At 37.2% G+C, this 24,984-nt stretch overlaps 1 protein-coding gene across 1 annotated transcript in view; it reads right to left on the reverse strand.

Annotated features, from left to right (window-relative positions):
- The window catches only part of LOC137284603 (guanine nucleotide-binding protein G(o) subunit alpha-like), a 43,078-nt gene that overhangs the window by 14,682 nt on the left and 3,412 nt on the right, over positions 1-24,984 (reverse strand). The gene's annotated exons all lie outside the window — the stretch shown is intronic.

A 24,984-nucleotide genomic window follows, 5' to 3' on the forward strand; every position in this document is an offset into this window, starting at 1 on the left:
CTTGACGCAAACTGGAATTCTCAAAAGACTGAACATCTGTGACAAACTGTTGAACTAAGTCTGATTCAAAGATTTAGAAGTGGACATGGAATAATATTCATGAAGAATACAAAGAAATTGCAGTTTATAGTTTCTTTATCCCTCAGGTATTACTATTTCAGGTTGGTAAATGGAGCACACACATAACGATCTGTAGTCAAAATTCTTTCCCCTTTTTAAATTTGTTTACATAAATATTCCTCCACAGGGATAAATTGGTCTTAAAGAATATTTTATTGCAAAGTTAATTTCATTTTGATCACATACTGTCCCTCTAAATACCTCTCTATAGATAAACATCACATGAATGTTCTAATGAAGCCTAGTCATGAGGAATACTTTTACAAGCGAAAGGAACTGCCTCCATGTGTAGAGAAACAGTGATTACCAAGTCACTATTATCAATGCCAAAGATAATTATCTTCAACCTCAACAGAGCCAGCAATGCTGAAAAAATAACCAGAATAACAACTAAATCCTAGTGGATTTACATCAAAGATAAACCTTTCTCCTACTTTAAATATTTGCTGAGCAAAGTAAATTATAAAATTGATTTATTTCCATCTTGCGGAGATTGCTTAGATGGACATGGACAAAGCCAGGGGACCAATTTTCAATGGCTGGGTGGTTCAAGATCAAATTTCCTGTGAACCGTACTTGTGGATGAAATATGTTATAATTCACAAACCTGCCAAGCATGGGATGTACCTAGTCTAATATTGATCCATCTACACAAAAACTTCATGCATTGTTGTCTGAGGTGTCAAAAAAATACTTCCTGAGAATATTAAACAAGACTTCAGTTTACAGATCCAATATTCTACCCCAAGGCCTGGCTTCCCAATAAAGAAATATGCATGCTTTGCTAAGTCAATTTCACGATGAATGGTCATGCTTTATTTCCCATTATTTCCCCTTAAGACTGAATCTATCATATCAGCTATCAAATCTGTGTAACTCTTCCCTGCCAATCACCACCAATATTGAAATCAAGCACATCGCACAAAACATTTCGCTCATGGCAAACACACAAAACTGTATGCCACAAAGGCATGGCGATAACATCACCACCGGACCATGACCCATTATTCTGTGATTGCCAGTCCCCTGAAGTACTCTGTTGTTTATAACAATCACCCTACACTTATTGTGCACAGAAGTTGTGAACTTTCACCCAGCCACTTAACCCTTCAGTTCTCTATTTCACATACAAACACACACAATTCTGACGACATCTTGACCTAACTAGAGTTAAACATGAACACCTACAAGTCATATCTTGAAAGAAATTTATCACAAAGTCTTAATCTACCCAACAATGGAGAAAAGTGGGACCTCTGTTAATAGTTATCTTGTTTTTCCAGCTTTAATCTTTTCAACTTTTGACCTGGTTATCAAATGTAAACTTTGCCAAGAGACTAATCTCTTAACAGTCACTTTTGATTAACCTTCAGTGTTGTGACATGCCATGACTTAATGGAAACATAGCTAATTTTTACTCACTCAATTTTATGACATCATCAAACAGACCATTTTCTGATAGACCATGTGACTAAAGATCACGATTTAATTTTTTTTAGCATGAAATGCCTCAGCTAATACAACACAAAAATAATTTTCTTTGAGAAGTATTATAATAGATGTTGCAGTCCTAAGAAAGGTAAAGTATCCTTGAGGTAAGATATCTGAATCAACAAGGTAAGAGGGACATTTAGATACAAAAGTCCCATCTAATTGTAATAAGGAAGTTACACATCTGCATATCCTATCCTTACTAAGAAATAATTTACTTCATGCTTCATTAAACTGAAAACAGTCAACCTAATTATTCTTTTTTATTGTCAATGATCAGCTTTAATTTTTTATTAAAGATAGAACTGAGGTTTCCCGATTAAAAGGATCTTGATTTAAAAGGTCAAACTATTTAGAAATATTGTCATCCAGATCATCCATGAAGTTAGGTTTCCAGATTAAAATAATCCTGATTAAGAAAGTAGAGATATTGTCATCCAAGTAATCTAGGAATTGAGGTTTACAGATTAAAAGTGTCCTGATTAAAAAAGTCAAAATATTTAAAGGGATATTTTAAGAGATACTGTCAACCCAGATCACCTGGGAGGTGTGGTTTTCAGATAAATAGGTCCTGATTAAAAAAGTCAAAATATTTAAAGGTATTGTCATCTGGCAGGTGAGGTTTCCAGATTGAAAGGACCCAGACTAACAAGCTGTTACTGTATACAAACCATTCATAAACAGGTGTTCCAGGATTCCGCAGTATATCACATGCAAATAACGATAATTGCATGGACTACTGTAATATTACATTACATTACATTACAACATGACACAGAAATTGACATTATCAAGACACACCTACAAGTAACATCATGTCAGAGTGACATGGTCAAGGTTCAGTCAGAAGCACTACATATTTAGTAGTTAGCATGGTCATGAGTGGGACAACACTGCCTACTTGATTTATATTGTGTTTGACTAAACTTACTGTCACATAGAGCAATGTGTTGTCTGTAGTGAGTGCTTTATTTCACAGAGATGAAACCTAGGGCTTTAAACCCCATACTGAAGCTTAGTCCATTTATTTAAACAAACAACTCTATTCAAACAATAGAATCTGGACTTGCTTCATTTAAGACTTCAACAGCATGGTATAAGGAATGGAGAATATTATGGCTTAGGGACTGACAGAAACACTATCTTAAATGCTAAGTGACGGAGACTGTTTGTGTGATCCCCTGAGTTAATTACATAACAATTTCAGAACAAGAAATAATTACAAAATTACCAGTTCACTAAACAATAGTACATTTTGGAAACTAATCACTGTTTAATAGTCCTGAACTGAAAAGTTCATGGATACACATTGCAATTTACTTGCAATTGTGTGTGCCTGTGCGTGTGTGTGCTCTCAAAGCAGTTTGTTGGCATTTGATTTTCAAGTTAAAAGAAATATGATTTTTAACGAAACAAAGTATTTATATGTATCCATCTACTGTCATCTACATGTCATGTTAAAGCCTGAGTAGAGCCAATATGATTGTGGTTCCTATGAATAATGTTGATGCATCAAAGGGACACTTGACTGTGCCACAATTCATGGAAACATTATTGAAAGACATTTTAACTATGAAACTAGATTAAAAACATTAGTCAAGATATACAAAGAACATATTTTCTTATGAGATAGTGAATGTTGTTGCTTGTTGGTTTGCTGTTATATACCACACTCAGCAATATTCAAGCTATATTGTGGCAGTGCGTAAACAATCAAGTTAGGACCAGACAATTCAGTGATCAACAACAAAAGCATTTATCTATGCAATTGGGGTATGATGAGATGTGTCCACCCAGTATCGAGAGTCTGACCATCCGATCCTGTTAGTATCCTCCTAAGACAAGCATGGGTTGCTGAATACCGATTCTAAATCTCCTCGGGCCTGAGAGAGTGGAACAACAGGATTAATTTGCATACAGTAGTATACAGATATGTGATAATTTAATACACTGCTTGTGATGACTAATCATGAGATGATGTGCTGAAAGATTGTTAGTCCGGCTAATGTCCCAGACGCACCATTTTGATCCTGATTTTAAGTGTCATGCAATGACCTCGGCTTATTTGTGGGATCGGCTAATCAATGGTCCTGTACAGAAATCCCTATCATGACAATAATTTCGCTGAAAAGTCCATGTAGTGAAATTTAGCAATCATATCTAATAATTAGAGGAATGTGTTTATTTTGTGTAACAAGAGTTCATACAAAGCACCTGTTATGCCATGAGGAGGCTGCTACTAGTACATCATGAATTTGGCATGACTTGCACACAATGGCATATCGCAGGTACACAATATGTAGTCAGTAGGCTCAACGACCTACAGGTGACATGCTCAGGTAGATAACAATAGTGTACATCATGTCATCCTTAATAGGTCATGGATTCTTCACATACCATGATCTCAATTTGTGTGCAAGGATAGGAAACTAGTGAATCAGGTCTGTTAAATGAAAGCATGTCAAACCTGTCAGTGCATTGTTTGAGGACAAATATCGCTTGAAAAGTTCAGTATACCTGATCCCATATCTGTAAACCGAAATTGACTGGGAACATGCCTAATATCGATAAGATCCTATCAGTTTATTTTCATAAAATCTGATCCAAACTGTTTCAATGAAAACTTAGGGGCAAACATATAAAAAATTGCAAATATTCCTGCAAAATGATTGAAAGGGAATGTTTTGATTGACACTATTTATGTTTGATTTATTTGAAAGGTAAAAGAATGTCAACATAATATTATTGCATTTACTGTTTGATTAAGCAAAAATAATTTAATTTACTCCACTGTATTTACTTGATAAACACTAAACTATTCCAGTAGAATCCATCAATACAACATCAACAGGCAATCTCACAGGCTAACCCAATCTTGATCAAGCCACTATTACTAAGCAGAGACACCAAACAAATGTACTGGTAAATATTTACAGAATGTGAACACCAACTCACTCTTTGAGAAACACTCCCATTCATACCAACCTATAGCCTGTTTCACATAAGTACACCCTTGCCTAAGCTCAGGGTCTCACACAGGTAATGCCATTCAACATATGACCTTATCTAATATAGTATTTCCCCATTCCGCTCTTGGCTATGGGGGCCTTAACCTAAATGCAGGGATGACGGCATCGACCCTTGATCTTTAGAATACTTTGAATGCTTCCTCACTGAAATCATATGGCCAACACATAGCGACAAAAGGGTGATAATTACAGGCACTCCTAATGCAGTGTTTGCCACTTACCCACTCCCCTGGGGCTTTGGTGTAATGTTTAGATTTACCTGGTATGATGATATGGAATTATACCCATTATGGAACCTGCCTACTCGGGCGTCCCCTAGCAGGAATTATGGAACACTTTGCCACCATTTAGTGGGTGGAGATGTTTGATTTGTTCATTAATAACAGTTAACCTTTCCACAGGTGTCACTACCTTTGATCATTTGACAGCCAATGCTATCATAACACTGAGATAAAACAAGCTCTGTCATGTCAGCACATCTTGTGTATTATCTATTTCATTTCATCTCTCCTCAGCTTACTTTCAGTTGTGTTACCGGAGGTCATGTTGACTTTGATAATGTTACTGTTTTGAACAAATGTAATACTTTATCCAAAAGATATTTGGAATTAAGAGTCAAGGACTCAATTTTATTTCTGCAGCCCAAAAAAAACACTTTTGGGGCTCTTTGAAGGTTATGCTTAAAAAATCAGCCAGTAGATAACTTCTGCTACATGATACTACAGTACATTCTTGTATTGACACAGTTGATGTGTTATCACTAGAAGTAAAATCAATACCCTCACCAAGTCATGTAGATTAACTGCTGTAACAAGCAACATATATAACAATTATAGAACCTTTCAATAAGCAGTTTCATCAGTCAACTTTATGACAAACTGGAAAGTTGTGATAATGAGTGAAAATATTTATGACAAAATCAGACATATGGTCAAGAGGTAGAAAGGACATACTGCAATGCCTTTCATTCTTACTCCTGGATAAATATTTCATTGAATTTATACCATCATCAAATTCATATTCCTTCGCCTATGAACAAAAGTCCACATTGCCTTAGTACTAGCCCCACTGACTCAACATAGTCTTACATAATCAATACATCTGATCAACATGTCATGCCACTCCATACCAATATAAGCATTAGTTCATCGTGATTAAGACCAGGGTTCGAATCCCCTCATGGGTACTTGTCTCCTACCACATTCACTCCACATTCATCCCATTCTCAAGTCTACCAGCCTATACTTATTCCCTTTTCCAGTCTAGCTTGACTTTAATATTAACAAGAAGACAAAGACATCAACATCCCCCGCATTACCTCCAATTTCAGTTTTAGTCACACTTGTTGCCATGGAAACGCAAAAAATATTTTATTCAGAATTCCAAAACTATAAAAAGGCACCAGTACACCACTAGACCAATGTATGTGTCAAGTTTGCTGAAGAAATATTGAATGGTTTTAGAGTTCTGCTTTGGAAAAGATAAATGTGCACAGACGGACAGATGGACAGGGTACATTTTAATATCCCTGCAAAACACGTTGCAGGGGATAATAAGGACTTAAGGCATAATAATTAAGTTCCTTCTAGAATTATCATATTAACCTTACAATACTTTCAACATCTAAAGGTAGTCTAATAGTGGTAGGTTATTTATGAGTCACCATAGCAATACATACAAGGCATGTTATTCAATGCATCACAGCCATGAATAATTGAGATGTTCTGTTAGCTTGCCATCATTGTTACTGTAGCCAAGACAGAAACAAGTGATAGATAGAATTACATACTGGGTTGAAAGAGGCACTGATACGGCAGATTAGTTCTCTGGCAACACCTGCAGTAGTTAAAAGAAAGCATGGGAATGTCAAGAGGCCTCCATTGATTCACCCTTATCACTTGTGATGACAGCTAAAGCTGTATATTTTATAAACAGATAAAAATTAGCCTGAAAGTATTTGCTCTCAGGTTAAGCTTCTGTGACCTATGAATTCAACAGTGGATCTTTCACAGACATAAGTTTGCTCTAAACCATGCAGTTTGATGACTTCTAATTTGCATCTGTGCATGTGATGCTCCAAGTGTGTCACATATCACACCGCCTCATAAAAGCAATGCAAGCTCTGTCACAGTTACAGTTTAAGAGACTATGCCCTGTTCTAGGAATGCCCTGAGACATTTTGCATTATTCATTGCAATACAGTTCATGCGCAGATGTAGACTGATGCTTAGTTTCTGATTATATACATTACTTTGATTGAAAGAAAAAATTATATTGTAACAGTGAATAGAACAGTGATATTTTAATACATAGAGTTTATCTGACCTCTGTTTTAAGTTTGGGTAAAATTATGTGCACAGTGCCAATAAAAAATTAAATATGTACATATGAATTTAGTGCAAAAATGGTCAGTGCATAAAATATATGAGTCTTAAATGCCCTCTTGAATGCACTACATACTTTCAACACAACAAGCCCCACCTCTCACCTGCTGGGTGATACCTGAGTACGTGTCTCCCAAAGGAACACCTCTAGGTGTATAGTGTCATAGGAAAGTGCCATCCTCATATCGTACATGACACCTGCCACACTGCATTAAAGGTACTCTTCATCTATGGATCTACACTACTTCATTTGGCATTGGGAACTTGATGTATATGTAGCTTTACTTGCTACATGTACATGGTACATACATCTGTCAGGACAGACTTAAAGGGACTCTCCTGTTTGTGTTTGGAGCTATACATGTTATACGTACATGGTACATACATCTGCCAGGACAGACTTAAAGGGACTCTCCTCTTTGGGTCTGGATCTAACTCAGGTCTTCTGCATAAGAAGTGGACCCTATAAGCACAGGCTACCCCACCACCTCTGCAAGGACAGACTTAGGGTCTCTCTTCTTTGTGTTTTGAGCTATACATGCTACACATACATGATACATACACCTGCCAAGACAAATTTAAAGGGTCTTCACACTGTCCTGATATTTACAACACAAAAAGTCATATTCTGGATTGGAGTAATTGCATATGGTCACAAGCCTTAAAATTGGATGGATGGACAAAAGCACAAAGTAACAATACTATATCTTTTGATGTAACACACAGGGCATGTATAACGCAGGAATCTGTAAACCGGCATTGGTAAACCATAGCTAGTCATGAACAGCGGGTGACGGAACAGATTGAACAAATGTCAGATAGGTGCACACCAACATAAGGTTGTATGTGGACATGGACAAACCCAGGACATGACATGGCTACAGTTAGACACAAGCAGGCAACACGTTGTCAAACACAGCAGTGTCACAACCCTCAGATCAAACATACACTGAGACAGTCAGAAATAGGTGTTACACAGTGTGAGTCTTAGATATAGGTGGCACACAGTGTGAGTCTTAGATATAGGTGGCACACAGCGTGAGTTTTAAATATGGGTGGCACAGTGTGAGACTGAAGATCAGTGCGGTGTACAAGGTAAAGGGACTTAAGCAGATACTGTGTGTGATGTGTGGCCATGTCAGACACAGCCTGGAACGCACGACATGTCAAACACTGCAGGCACCCAACCTACTGACCATTCACACACAGTGTGACAGTCAGGTATAGGTGACACATAGAGTCACTTGCAATAAGAATGAATTATACATAGTATTGGGACCATACATGGTCACAGCAGGTGATATATTGCAAGAGGAATGAAGTGTACATAGTATTGGGAACATACATGGTCACAGCAGGTGATATATTGCAAGAGGAATGAAGTGTACATAGTATTGGGACCATACATGGTCACAGCAGGTGATATATTGCAAGAGGAATGAAGTGTACATAGTATTGGGACCATACATGGTCACAGCAGGTGATATATTGCAAGAGGAATGAAGTGTACATAGTATTGGGACCATACATGGTCACAGCAGGTGATATATTGCAAGAGGAATGAAGTGTACATAGTATTGGGAACATACATGGTCACAGCAGGTGATATATTGCAAGAGGAATGAAGTGTACATAGTATTGGGACCATACATGGTCACAGCAGGTGATATATTGCAAGAGGAATGAAGTGTACATAGTATTGGGAACATACATGGTCACAGCAGGTGATATATAGCAAGAGGAATGAAGTGTACATAGTATTGGGACCATACATGGTCACAGCAGGTGATATATTGCAAGAGGAATGAATTATACATAGTATTGGGACCATACATGGTCACAGCAGGTGATATATTGCAAGAGGAATGAAGTGTACATAGTATTGGGAACATACATGGTCACAGCAGGTGATATATTGCAAGAGGAATGAAGTGTACATAGTATTGGGAACATACATGGTCACAGCAGGTGATATATTGCAAGAGGAATGAAGTGTACATAGTATTGGGACCATACATGGTCACAGCAGGTGATATATTGCAAGAGGAACGAAGTGTACATAGTATTGGGACCATACATGGTCACAGCAGGTGATATATTGCAAGAGGAATGAAGTGTACATAGTATTGGGACCATACATGGTCACAGCAGGTGATATATTGCAAGAGGAATGAAGTGTACATAGTATTGGGAACATACATGGCCACAGCAGGTGATATATTGCAAGAGGAATGAAGTGTACATAGTATTGGGACCATACATGGCCACAGCAGGTGATATATTGCAAGAGGAATGAAGTGTACATAGTATTGGGACCATACATGGTCACAGCAGGTGATATATTGCAAGAGGAATGAAGTGTACATAGTATTGGGAACATACATGGCCACAGCAGGTGATATATTGCAAGAGGAATGAAGTGTACATAGTATTGGGACCATACATGGCCACAGCAGGTGATATATATGATATATACCCCTGGGTATAAGGCCACAGCTTTGCACAGCATGGATACATGGAAACATCTTGTCAAGATGAAGACTAGTGGGTGGCTCCTGGACTTAAAGGGCCATCAAGGTCAAAAATTTAGACTAGCTTGACATGTACAAAACATTCAAGAAAATTTATGAAACTAATAATGAAATTCAATTATGCATACTTTGTTTCTTTTCCATGTTTTGGGGGGGATGGGGTGGTGATGATTTTTTTAGGATAGGGGCCTTATTACTTGCTGCCACACCTTATTCCTTGAGGCCCTGTTCATTACAAAAACAGGAATTCAATCTGCTCAAAAAGAGTTGTTTTCCATATCAGTGTGAGATGATTGTGAGAATCTGGAGAAAGGTTTCACCATTGTGGATTATTCCAGTGTAGTATAAAACTATCTGTTGAGACCACTCTCTATGACAAAATATCTACCCCATGCTGTTGATAAAGTCATTGAATCGCAATGAAGAATGTGGTCATGTGACAAACAAAACTTTGATACCCTCGATTTATTCAATCTGCTATTTCTGCTATTGAATTACACATCCTCGAGATCTATCCACAGGTGTCCATTCTGTGGAAAGTGATAGACCACACTGCTTGTGAGTCTGATTAAACAGATGGACACTGTTTACCTGTGGGTTTACCTGCCTCAGCAAACCAACAACTGACAGTACTTGCAATTATGCATCTGGCATCTCAAGGGCCTAACAGCATGTCAAACCATGTTATTAGCCATACAGTTCTTACAGATTCATCAAAAGCACATTGATGCACAGAAGCTAAGGTTGCTAGAGACCTGTTTTACTGAGAATACATATACCTACAATGGCATCACTAACTCAATGTGTGGCAGAAATTCTGTTCTGTATAGTAGAAATTAGAACCTTTGTTTTTTCGAATGAGTGCACATATTGTTATAAATATGCGCGATTAAACAAACAAATAATGAGTAACAGTGATTATAAAATGGAGGAAGTAACATGCAGTTTTCAACATCTAAACGAAGGCTTGAACTCAGCAATGTTTCCAATATGTCATTGAGTCTCATGTATGCCAGTATATAAGGCAATACTGTAAGAATGGAGCCAATACTCAAAATAAAAGGGCATGCATACAGTCAAAAACATTGGTCTGAACACCAACAGTCTGCAATCTGTCTTCTTGACAGACACTCTTGTAATGAACATCTACATGTGAACCTTCTCAACTATAATGCTATAATCCAGAGAATGTTAATGAGGAGATTTCAAATGGAAAGCTACTTCCTAGTTTCACTGTTTAGGACATAATGTATCACACATTATTTCACTTAACATACAGGTAAAGAAATTATTGATGTTAATCTATCAATTATGACTGATTCTGTTGACTGAAATTGTATTTGTTAAATGTTGAGTCATTTGGACTTGACAGGAGATAGATAGTTGACAAATGCTGAAGAACACGCCTGAGTCACGTACAGCAAGATGATGTTGCATCTGTAATATTCTACAACCATCCACAGTTTCTGAGCAGTGCTACCACCTCTGCAGCAATGATGCTGACGGACTAGTGTGACCATCTCCTGAACTAGTGAGGAGAGAGCATGACTCCTCCAACCACACCGTAACATTACACCTGACTGCCAGGTCCTGCTGATACCCTCAGTCCGCCCAGCCACAGGTGAAGTAGGTCACAGCCAGTTGTCCCCTGCTGGGGGACTTTCACACCTGAGTAGAACCACATGTCTAACACTGATGCTAACTGTACTTAGCCTGTCCAGTCAGCTGTCCATGTTAACCTCTTGACCACTTCAACACTGTCAAGGGGATCAGGGAAAGGGGTCCTCAAGTGGGATCAGAAGGAGGGGCGGGATTTAGGGGACACCCACAACAATAGACAACTCAATTGCAGTTGCCTGCACCTTTCTGTAGACGTGTGTTAGAATGATCCAGGAGTGTTTAAGGGGAATTTGTTCGGTAACCTAATCTAGGAGTTATGGGATGGGAGATCCTGCATTCATCTGATACCCATGGTTAAACGTTCTGGAAACAATAGTTTAGGGGATGTTTGAGCTGTACTTGTTGGACATTTATGTCAGTGAATGTGTGATGTATCAAATATCAGACAACTGAGAACCAAAGATCTAGGCCACCTTTATGTTTTTGACAGTAAGATACTTTTCAAGTGGTTCAACTGTTGTAATTTGTAAAGCTCTCCTTTCTATTCGACACCTCTGCTGATACCTCCACACCCCACAGGACAATGTAACGATACAGGTGAACTGATGGTTGGCCCATCAATATGTCTCTCCATATTTTCTAGATACCTTTCACCAGTTACATGGTTAATGATTTGTTCCAACTTGCTTCACTAGGCTAAAAAAGGTATGATACTGTATGAATGATAACTACTTTATTATGTTACGACACAATTTTTCAGTATAGATTTTCATACCATTGTCAGATTCTAAAGCTCTCCTTTCTATTCGACACCTCTGCTGATACCTCCACACCCCACAGGACAATGTAACGATACAGGTGAACTGATGGTTGGCCCATCAATATGTCTCTCCATATTTTCTAGATACCTTTCACCAGTTACATGGTTAATGATTTGTTCCAACTTGCTTCACTAGGCTAAAAAAGGTATGATACTGTATGAATGATAACTACTTTATTATGTTACGACACAATTTTTCAGTATAGATTTTCATACCATTGTCAGATTCTAAAAAGCCACTAGGCTAGTTCATTAAATTCTTAATTTAGAGCTTAGGTGACAAAGATCTGTTAGAAGTGCTACAGTGGGGTAGCCTAGTGGTTAAAGCATTCGCATGTCATCTCAAAGACCCAGGTTTGATTGCCCACATGGGTACAATGTCCGAGGACCATCATATTGCCAGAATATTCCTAAAAGTGGTATAAAACAAAACTCACTCACTTACTCTTTGTTTGTCAGTGTTTGGATGCATTAACCAAAACCTTTTCAGATTTAGGAATGTAAAAATTATTCATTTTACATTCTTGGGATCAGTTCCCCAAAGTGAGTACAATATGAAGCCTGTTTCTGATGTCCTCATCTCTGCAATTGCTGATATTGCAAGAAATGACTTACAACCTTACTCACTCACTCACACACTCAATCCAATAACCAATGGTAAAGGTCCAAATAAGAAAGCAGTTTGAGGTAATTTTTTTAAATTAAAAAGAAAACACCCTTCACATTCATCAACCAGCAACAGAATCAAAGTAAATGGCACCACACAGAGATAATTATTCCTTCTTCAACTCATTAAAAATACCTTTGCATCATTCAACCAGATCAAGTATGAATTAACCATGCTGAAGAAGGGAAAGTACTGTATTGAGCAAATGAAACCTCAGGGAGCAATCACCTTAATTGCTACCTGAATACACAGTAACATTTCCCTCTGTAATCACTGGGCTGATTAATGCATTTGGTGTCATGGAATGGTAGTTCATTCTGTTGAAGCTGGCAGCCTTGAAACTCACCTACCCTGAGGCTATCAAACTGTGTTGTAACAACTAAAGATTCAGTTGTTGCAGGTCTAACTGGCTGGTAGCATTTGTGGGCTGTAATTTGGAATTGGTTTTAAATGCTTACATTTTGCTTTAAACATGTAACTGAATAAACTGACAAAGAATATACACATATTCAAATAATCCTCAGATTTCTGAATAAAGGTTTCAGTAGTCCTCAGGGCTTGTCTTTAAAGATATACTCTAAGGCTGGGTTGGTATATACTGTAATAACAATGAAAACAACAGACTTGGAAGATATCAAATACAGATTTAAAAAAAAATAAATAAATAAAATAAAGATTTTTTAAAACTTATTGGACATTAGATATTTATATTATGAAATGAACAACTTAAAAATAGTGTCATTTGAGATTAAAGTCACATATCCTTTCATAGGTGGTTCATGGTGCCATTGATCCAATCAGAATCATCTTATCTACCTACCCCTCTATTCATATCCCAACCCTACCCAGGTACTCACAGTTCGGTTCATGATTTAGATAAGAAATTCCAGATGGCACTGTTTTAACTAAAAACCTATTTACATCTTCATGATATGATCATGCATACACTGAGGTCAAAGAGGCTTTATCTTTTCCTTAAAAATACAAACATCAGAATGTTCGCAACTTTTCATGTAAACACTGCACTATACTGTTTCTCCAAATGACTATCCAAATGTCAAGGCTCTCCTTTGGATACTTGTGTCTTATCCAGGACCATAGTGACCAAGTTGTGAGACCCCCATCCTCATTAGTAAATGTAATGTCAATAATGATCATGAATTATTAAATTAATACCATGTACAAATACAACATGTAACAAGTCAGTCTTTGAATTTAAACTGTGAAAGAAGAAATGAAATTAACATTTTTTTTTCTCTTTTAATATGACCTGATTTTGGAAAACCAAAAGTATTAATTGTACACCTTTGCTGTTCATTCTGTATATTTACTAAACACATACTCTGAAAATATCTCACACCTATCTGTTGGTTGAGACACTGTCAAATCAGCATGAGCTACCCAGCACTGTATAGAGGATATTACATGAGTGCTCATGTTATACTATGTTTACAACACATGTGCCTAAATGTTGGTACTTCCCGAGCAAGAGCAAGTATGATATGGACACAAAAATAATGTTCTAATTATTACTGAAGTCTTCAAATTGAGGAAAATAAACCCCATTCTACTTTCAAACATTGACTGGCTATCTGCTGTTGCTGCTTGTAGAACACAATATCATCAAAGAAACATGATGTCTAAGCATTGTTCCTGACATCATGTCACTATGACAAAGTATTATTTTGCCCTACAGCATCATCTGAAAATATGAACCCCGATATTTTCACCCCAATAGGTAATAACATAACGCTGGACAGAGCTTGTCACACATACTTCTTCCTATGCATGTCAGCAGTCAGGCTCGCTGAGTTGGTTGACATGTATCATTGTATCCAAACTGTGTAGATCGATGCTCATGCTATTGATCACTGGATGGTCAGCTCCTAACACAATTATTGCCATATTGCTGGAATATTGCAGAGAGCAGTCTTAAACAGCAAACCAACCCTCCAACCAAGCAAATGTATTTTTTTTAGTGGAGCTTGTCACACATCTTTACTTTGACTACAAAATTCTCTTTGATTAATTTGATGAATCTCATATGGTCTCATGTAACAGTGACCTACCACATATACTCAACAGTCACATTCAGGGATCACATTGTTATGGACTTTTTCAGAACTCAATGTTAATCTCCAGGTATTGATGTTATCAAGTTAAAATAGTCCTCCATCAACAAATAAATGCCAACATTTCTACATCTAATTTTTCTAGTTTAAACAATATCTTTCACCACTATCACAGGAAATATTGCTTTTCAATACAGTAAATATTAAAGAAAACTGTTGACCTGTTTCCTTATCAGCAAAGTTTATACTTGAACACTGAGTATTTCTTTTCTGATATAGTTCAGCTATGAAGTATTTCTGTAAAAATACATTTATTGTGAAATCTAAGATCCTGTCCACTGCTGAGTTGCAATCCAGTCACAGTGATGACTTGTGTCTGGATAAACATTCATATCGCCTCAGGTGAGTTGGTAACTATGGAGTTATTTATAGGGAGTGATGAAACATGACCTGCCTAAGTGATGACAAAAGAAATACCTTTTGCTCTCCATAGTATTAAAAATGTATATACACAAGTACCAAATATGTTCAAACTGACATATATAACATTCTTTTGAGACCTTAATACAGACTGATTGTTTTAATGGCATGTCGTTTTGATGATAACACATGTCTATTTATACCCTGAGAGTTTAGGTGTGGGAATAAAAAATGAAATTCCACAGGCTGTTAAAAAGGTTTTCTTTAAGTCAGACATTACATAACACAACACAGATATGAGAATTTATCCTCCCTGTGGGCAAATATTGACTTAGCTCAGCAGTGTCGGCATGTGATAGATTATCATGAACATTCCTGTATGATAAATGTGTCTGGCATGTGGACAACAATAAAATAGCCATATTTCATGGTCTGTCTGTGACAACAACACAGCAAACTGTACTATAAAACCCAACCATTTGTTGGTTGAGGATAAGCCTGGATAAGTAGGACTTATGTACACAATTGTATCTCCATACCGGTGATAGTGGTCATATGGGATCTGTCATAATTACAGGCTTCACAGTGTCTTGTTTGGTCGAGTAAACAGATCCATTAGGGAATATAGACTCATTGGAAGTTATAATGGGAATGAAATGTATTAGTTTTACACTGTATTTCAGTTTACAACTACCATACATTAACCTTTTCTTAACTTGGAGAGGACAATTAATCAATGGTTCATGAAAATACATCCATAAGATGAACCGAAAATCCTACTAATTTAACTTTCATAATTCTGAAGTTAAAAATTTTGGAACATTTGTACCAATTTTGAGGTTATAAGGTTGAGTTTATGGTAGATATTATTGGTTACAAAGCATGGTTAATGGTCGCCAGCAAATGTGAGTGAGTAAATGAGCCAAGAATGAAGAGTGATTTCCCATATGGGCAAACCTTCTCCTCAACCTTTTAACCCTACTCATCAATGATCTCATTTGAATCTCAGAATGGAATGGCTATTGGGAATACAACCATTTGATTTTCATGGGGTAGGATGATTTTGGTTTATTTGTCAGCAATATATTTGTTTAGGGCCTCAATCATGTCTTTTTAAAAAAACCGCAAAAAAAACCCCAATGTTCCTTTTTCTAAGTAAACTACCCCAACAATGTGTATTGCTTGGACCCTTAAATACAATCAACATATAAAACTTAAATGATTTTAGAACACCTCTAATCATCCCCACCCTCTGAAAATCGTATGGATGCTCCTCAATTTTGTCATTGTTTATGTCTCTGTTGAAGGTGTACATTTCCTAGCACACAGACATACATTTCCTAGCACACAGACATAAAGACTCACAGTAAGCACTAAAACTTAAGCATTGTCCCCAAACATATCAATATGTCTACCAATATGGATCTGTTAAGCCACTAATGAATTAAAATATCCCGAACATGATGAGCTGGCCTTTGTTTAGATTGCCAACAACAACATGTGTTAAACTACAGAAACTATAACAGAATACTCTGAACTCAGTCACGTATTGATTCTTCAGTATTGATTCCATCACTAAGTAAATGCTTGACATTGTCATGACAATAAACTTGACATACAGACATGTTAAGGTCACACTGAGAGAAGTCATGCATGGGATCCATGTTAACAGTAATCCACTGCAGAAAAGACACAAGTAATGCCTTCGATACCAGCAGCTGTTGTGTTTTAAAGACATAACATGGTTTTCAGACTGGTATATAACTGTTAATTCCTGTTTTACAAAAACCTCTAACAGTGCAAATGAGGTAATGAGTGAGGGTATACAGTGCAAATAAAGGTATGTTACACCGCTGCTCAACTGAATTCTGGGAAAAGCAAGCTGACACCAAATGAATGTCTTTTTTCTTTGTAATTGTTACATTATCCATGGCTCAAGTCATGGATTGTTGAGACTGGTTACAGCCGACGTCAACAGTACAAGTCTAGTAAATATCTGCCCAGCCTCAATATCAGACAGGATACAATACCAGACTTGCCTCGGTTACAGAACTCCATCAATATGAAACTTACTGCAAAATATTCAACTGGCAGCCGTCTTCATTTAATGATTTATGCAATCATCATCATATGTGACCATATTCAAAATACTATCAAAACCAGTTCGGTGATATCTGTAATTTAAACAACAACACTTTTTTAAAAAAATGTCATCTATTTATTCAGTTGTACATATTTTCTTTCTTTGCAGGCACAGGTGACCTTTAACATTAAATACATCTGAGGCCTTTCAAAGAGCCTTCATCTCTACACCAAATCAACATAAACTTTAAAACCAGGCTACTGCTTCTGTTAGTTTTGAAGTTTTCGAAAGGTATTCAAATCTAATTTTGGAAACCTTCTAAAATTTTACAAGAACTGAAGTGAAAACTTATACAATATTGCTAAAATCAAGTTGAATCTATATAAACTTCCATTAAAAAAAAAAGAAATGATTTGCCATGCACGAGATATGAGACAGTTACACCAATGGCCAACATTGTCAGAGAGCTCAAGGTCTGGGAGTGAAGCTCTGATCTCTCACTCTAGATCAAACACATGGCATAGCTTGATATTTTTTGTTGTTGAGAAATTGCCATTCAAACTATTATTTATTACCTATTTATTACCAGTCCATAGATGTGCATATGGACCAACATGTCAGGACAGAAATCACGGTTGGGGTCTGCACAAACCTAAACACCCCATCACTATGGGTACGGACAGTATAACATGATAAAGTTTAGCTTCAACTGTGATCTCTTAACAGTTGTCAAGTCAGGTGCTTTGCTCTGACACTATGACAGCAGTAAGTATGGTATATTTCTTAATGTTCCTGTGTAGTGACTATCATAATAAAGTTATCAAGGGAGATGTTTCATCACGGTCTGTCACCTTTCGCAAGCAGCACCAGGCATAGGCTTGTGTTTGAGTTTCACAAGCAATCACAACAACTCATTCTCACCAAAGTGTCCAACTACACAGAAACACAGCTCCCGCTTTCAACACACTGACCGTTGGTGTAAGTTACTATATTGGCAATATTAACTCTCCGACCTTGAAGTACAACCAGTGTGTTCAAACATGCAACTTTCAGGCTGATACAAAAAACTGTCTGAGAATAAATCATGGCTTATCACATGCAAGTTAAAGAATGGGTCAAGTGCTTGTTGAAATGACTCACTTCATGAATTCATTTTACTCAGTAGGTCTTGTGTTTGAATGAATATGCCCTTTTCATACGCAGTTTTCATTCCAAATAAAAAAATGACATTTTTCACTTTTTTGCACCATTACATACAAGTGAAGTAAAAGAAAAGCCACTGAAACATTTGCAATAAATGAAATGAGGAACTAGGATATTCACAAACGTATATTTTCAGGGTTCAGACCCTTGTCAACTTGCATTCAACACTGTTGCTAAAACAAAATACATCCCAGAAAGTCTACGCAAGTCCAGAAAATGTGGCAAGTCTAACTTTCCACAACTTCTGAAAATGAAGAAAGTCTAAAGGATCCTTTTCATTGTATTTCATTCATTTTTTAACACTTTTTTACAACTTTTTTGTCTGTAAAATATGTTCATTTCAGAGACTAGTTGTTAGTCTAATCATGCATTTCCTAAGCTGAATGTTGTCTGGATTTTGAAAAGTAAAAAAATAAAAGTGAAACTTAATCTTTCTGTTTGTTTTCCTTTGAAGTATCAGTCATTACACCATTGCCATATTTCTAATCTTTCAGAAATCTATACTACACTCAAAATATAAAACAAACTTTCCCTTAATAAATAGAAGGACAATGCACATCCTGGATGTACTTCCTTGCAACCCCATGTACAGTTGAACATCACAATCAGCCCTATCTGTGCTGGCCAACATGCCTTGTGTAGATAAGAAGGTGATTGTTTGCCCAGATTTACATGTGGATATAAAGACAATGCTCCCTGGAGACCCAACCAGGTCACAGCAACAGGTAACACCTCTCGACACACAGCAGCAGTATCAAAACACTTGCCAAACATTTCACAGGTAGAAAGAATTCCTGTATACAAGTCACTTACACATTCAAAAACATTACCACCTATACTGCATAGCAAAAGAAACACAAGATTAAAAAATGCGAAAACTCACAAAAGTATGCATTTATGTTCATATCTTCAATTTTAAAAACGTGATAACAATCAGAATTTCATTTCTTTTGCTGTCCAACATATTATGATGATAAATGATATTTCTTGTAACATAGAGAGAACTCCTCCGTTGTCTTGCACTATAAGACAAAGTACATGCACGTACACATGCACACACACTACACAGCCAGGCACACACGTTCTCATACATGTACATGTGCAATAACCAAGAGAAGGCATGAATCTGAAAGTCAATTTTACCTCACCCATTAACATGCTTGGACACTTAAAAAAAGACTTCCCTTTGCAAATCTGCAACACTTGCCTAACAGATTATGTCTCTGTCTGACAATGATCCAAATTTTTGTCATCAAACTTCTATGACTTCCTTTCGGTTGAACCAGGCAACATTTTTATCACTAAAATGCAGAATTTTGCTTTAATTCAAATTCCTGCGAAAAGTAAATATTTCACACTATCATGTCCACTGGCATTGTTCGAAACATCAAGGAAATCTGCTAAAAAATCCCCGGAATCCCCCAGCCCCTATAGCAAACATCCAGCAAGGTCAACATACCAGCTTCCGTCCCAAGTTCAACTACGTCTCAACCTTGCACCTATCCTTGTGACAAGCATCGCTGCTACAAAGTAACCTTTCCTTGAAGTCTGACTTTCTGTCTCATAAAAAGATAAGGATATCCTGTATTCCCTCCTTTTTTTGCATTGGCGTATAACATTGGCCAATCAGATATTGCCATATAGTGCTCATGATCTGAATATGATATAATGAATATTAGACACCTGGATGTGAACTGTAATGATAACTCAGATTTAAGACTAAAGGGATTCTTAACATATTTTTCCAATAAGTAAATCATCTTATTTTTAAAATCATCTAATGCCTATAGGAGATCTGAAAATAAACTGTTAGGATTATTTCCTGCATAAGCGGGAGATGTTTTACTTTCAATGGCCAATCATGTTTTTTACTTTCATTGGCCAATCAGTAACTGCCATGTCATATTCATCATGAACTGAATATGACATAACACATGTAGGAGATCTGGATGTGAACTGTTATGATTACTTCCAATTTAAGCCTGTGGGGATAATGGGTTAGAACTGGCCACCAGCTACCAATAGGCTTGTCATAAGAGGTGACTAAATTGATCGGGTGATCAGATAGATGACTTCTTGCCCCATATGCACTTGTCATGCATCACAGTGCCTTGCCTTTCTTGTCGTAGAACAAATTTTACTACAAGTTGTTTCAACTTTATGTTCGTAAAGGCATTTGATATCTGGTGATACATTTTCTAATGTGTAAAAGTACTACACACGTGGAACTCACAAGTTAACTGTGAAAAGTAAATCATATTACCTTTGGAGTCACCATTTTTTTCTGGAGAGGTAGGGGCATCAGCGATTTGGTGCATAAATATCTTTTAACAACATGGGATGGGATCCACTGAGATTGTACATGTCCTGTAGGGGGATCACTTATTTGGTACATACATATTAGGGAAGGGAGTGTCATCATTCATTGTACATGAGTTTCTATAAAAGTCATCATCACCCCCTAGACATAAATTATGAACAGTTCCTAAAAAACACACATTAAACCAAAAAAAATCAGTCTATTTCAATCAGTGTCAGCTTTCTACAGTTAGCTCTTCCTGTTCCAGTATTGTGAGAGTTTGTTGCGAAGATAAAAAGTGGAAACAAACGAGAGGCACATAGTTTCTCTCAGGCCTACGAGGACAAAAAGCTAGTATAAACAGGGAAAGTGTGTACACTCCATCAGACTTAATACACTACTAAAACACAACAGCTGCTACCACTCGCACAACAAACATATGACCTTTGTGTTGGACCCCTCATCACAGCCACAGTTTCAATATTGGCACCAAGCTGTCATACCAAACACTGACCAGTGCAGGGCCAGGGGTTCAGCTGGCCAGGGGCAACAACAGCCTCAACCTTTAACACTTTAAACAGAAAAGAATTCCAAACGTTTCAGTGCCTGCAAATGAACTGGACACAGTAACTACTTTTTTTTGACACCACCCTTACTTTGGTGAACTTTGTGGAAGTCAATAGTAACATGCTATCTTCTGTAGACTGAAATAACAAAATTGCATACAAAAATGACCAAACATACACTCAGCTTTGATTTTTAACAAGATGGTTAAAAAATATGGGTCCGGAATTATAAAAAGATGTGTAGGAACGGGAGAAAAAATCAGCTAACAGTGACTTACAAAAGGAGGTGACCAGGCATGTCGTTTCTCAGTACGACAACAATAGTATTTTCTCTTGGTATAAAACGGGCTTTCAGTCACTGCTGAAGCACTCAAGTCTATGACATTTACATATGTCTTGACTGAGCTTCTGGTCATAATGATGAAATATAGCATCTCTGCTCTACAATTAAGCGTCAAAGGTTCTTGTTTCTTAAAGTGTACTGCCTAGTGACCCCAATTAAATTATAATATAGCGAAGCATATCTTTAACAGCCACAGCTTAGCATTGTCAAGGACAGTTGCAGAAATTCAGGAGCGGGGATAGGTGAACACAATGCTCAACCACTCATGGATTGTTTCTAATCTGTACTAAATGAAACTATGTCCTACAGGTGTGATGATGGCTGCCAGATATGGCAAAAGGTTTATGTACTGTATGTACTGGCTGGTCTACATACGTATATTGCTGTGATGCCTGACAACATGTTTTGTCTGTGTTGTAAGATTGTAGACAGAAGAATGTGTGACTCATCCATCTGCACGCTGCAGATACACGGCCTGCCATTGTACCTGGGTCGCTACTTGTGTCAGCAGCCACCCTTACAAGTTAACCCATTAACAATGGGCTACAGGGGTACATATATGACACACTATTGTATCTGGCTTGTTACCTGTGTCAGCAGCCACCCTAACAAGTTAACCCTTTTACAGAGGCTTACAGGGTATACAAGTAACACACTGTAGTACCAGTTGCTACCTGTGTCAGTGAAGACCCTGATGAGTTCTCATCTTCTACAGTAAGTTACAGGGATACATAAACAACCTACTCTTGTACCCATGATGGGTACAGTGGTGTACGTACATCACTAACATAATCACTTTAACTTTGATAAAACAATCCTCCAGTCATATAACTTGTTCCATGCAGCTCTACCATCATTATGATTATTATAAAGTCGTAGAGTATGATTTAATACTGATTTTAGCAAAATTCCAGAAATATCATGGTGGGACACACCAGATATGGGCTTTACTTAAAGCACCCATGTTTGAAACTGAATTCGGCCCTTGATGCGATGAGTGATCATTTTAACCACAAGGCAATCACACCAACTTTTTATTTACAGTCTCAATGATTTACAGTGATCGCGGTAGGTTTTATACGAGTGTGTGCAGAAATAAAATTATAAATATGTAGTCCAAATCAATTGCGTGTGAAATTTTCTGTGCAATCCAGAATCATGTTAAAATTTATTGTTGACTATATGTTGCAGTTTTAAGGTACTTTTTAGAATTATGTAGATCAGAATCTATGCGTCCAAAACATGCACGAAAAATATTTTTGCATGGTTATATTACCTTTTTGTGTGAAAAACGCATGTATCTGCATTAATACGAACACTGATTTAAGTATCAATGAAGCAGGAAGTGCTATCATACACATTGGTTATGGCTATATTAAGAACATGTCACACCACTCCCTACATCCAGCAGTGAAGGGGTTAACGATATGGCTACTGATGACAAATGTATAAATATGTCTCTTGTCCTAAAAGGCCAGTTTGTTCTACTCATTCAGCTATAACTGAAGATGATTCAGGGTTACAGTGATAAGATTGTCCCCTTTTATCTCATTTCAAAGAAAACTTTCTAGTTGACTGAACATATTTTTGATGTAGGAGATGAATGGAAGAGCTTGATTCAAATAGTTATTACCAGTACAGTTCCACTGATGATCTCAATGAACAATGTTCCTTCTCTCATTAAAGTGAGGCACACCCTGTGTTAGTGCAACTCGACTCTGTCGGACCAAGATCAAAGCAGTTCAAATTCATAGTGTTATCCAGTCTAACATAAAATCTGAATAAATATTAGAAGCATTCAATCCTTTAACCTCTGACATGTGAAGAAAACATTATATAAATGATTTTCAAAACCAAGATACATGTAGTTTGAAGTTCTTGCTGAAAGGTGCATAGGACATATTACACAGGTGATTCTAAATTCTAATGCATAAATGGTCACAGACCTTAATTATATTATATAAAGACAGTTGCATAAAAATACCCCTTGAAGCAAATTCTTGAGAAGAAATATATAAAGTTCCTGTATGGAAAGACATTATGGACCACTCATAATACATGGTTAGGGGTGGTGATGATGATTTTTATGAAAGATCATATACAATATGAATGATGACCCCACACCCTTTAAAGTTAAGTTTATGGATAAAGTAAGTGACCCACCCTTAATAAAATGTGCAAAATCAATGACACCAACACCACACCCACACCCACCTTCACATACTTGTTAAGCATAATTTATAAATTTATATATCTATGTATAAAATTGCTGAAATACCAATGTACATGTGTACAAAATTCATGACCCTCACTACCTGCCCAGAATGAAATGAGTGACTGCCCTTAAAATCATCATCACCCCACACCTTACAGTACAGTATACAATACCAATACAACATGCTTTTACTTTCAAGGCCTCTCCTGGTTTCTGTAAGATACAGTTACTACAGTTACGCCTTTATTGTTACTATGTAAGTCTCCAACTGCTGCTCACACAGTTCAACACGAGCTTTCTCTACCAGCTGTGAAGCAAGCATGAAATCTACATATGTAAGTAATGTTTACGAGTAGCACACAATAGCAAGACGCCCATCCTCAGCGTATAGGTTTCCTTCACAGGCCCCCCTCCCTTGGATATCCCCATACAACTCGGGGCATCCCAGTTTCCACCTGAACAGGTACTCATCATACAGGGTCATCCAGTGTTCTGTCATAAAGACAGGTGTTAAGAGGTCAGCACCTCCTCAGCATGGGTCAGTATGTTGATATGTGAGAGTTACATATACTATAAACAAGATACACCTCATGATCTGATGGGCTGACAGGGTATAGCTGAAGGCTAACAAGGTATAGCTGAAGGTTAACTAGATATATCTGAAAGCTAACAAAGTACATATGAAGGTTAACAATGTATGTCTGAAGGGTTAACAAGGTATGTATGAAGGCTAACAAAGTATATCTGAAGGGCTAACAAGGTATGTGTGAAGGCTAACAAAGTATATCTGAAGGGTTAACAAGGTATGTATGAAGGCTAACAAAGTATATCTGAAGGCTAACAAGGTATAGCTGAAGGTTAACTAGATATATCTGAAAGCTAACAAAGTACATATCAAGGTTAACAATGTATGTCTGAAGGGTTAACAAGGTATGTATGAAGGCTAACAAAGTATATCTGAAGGGCTAACAAGGTATGTGTGAAGGCTAACAAAGTGTATCTGGAGGGCTAGCAAGTCATATCTGAAGGGTAACGAGGTATCTGAAGGGTTAACTAGGTATATCTGACAGCTAACAAGGTAAATCTGAAGGTTAACTTGGCTACATCTGACTGCTTATAAG

Source organism: Haliotis asinina, chromosome 5 (assembly GCF_037392515.1).
Source record: "Haliotis asinina isolate JCU_RB_2024 chromosome 5, JCU_Hal_asi_v2, whole genome shotgun sequence".
Classification (NCBI taxonomy): Eukaryota; Metazoa; Mollusca; class Gastropoda; order Lepetellida; family Haliotidae; genus Haliotis; species Haliotis asinina.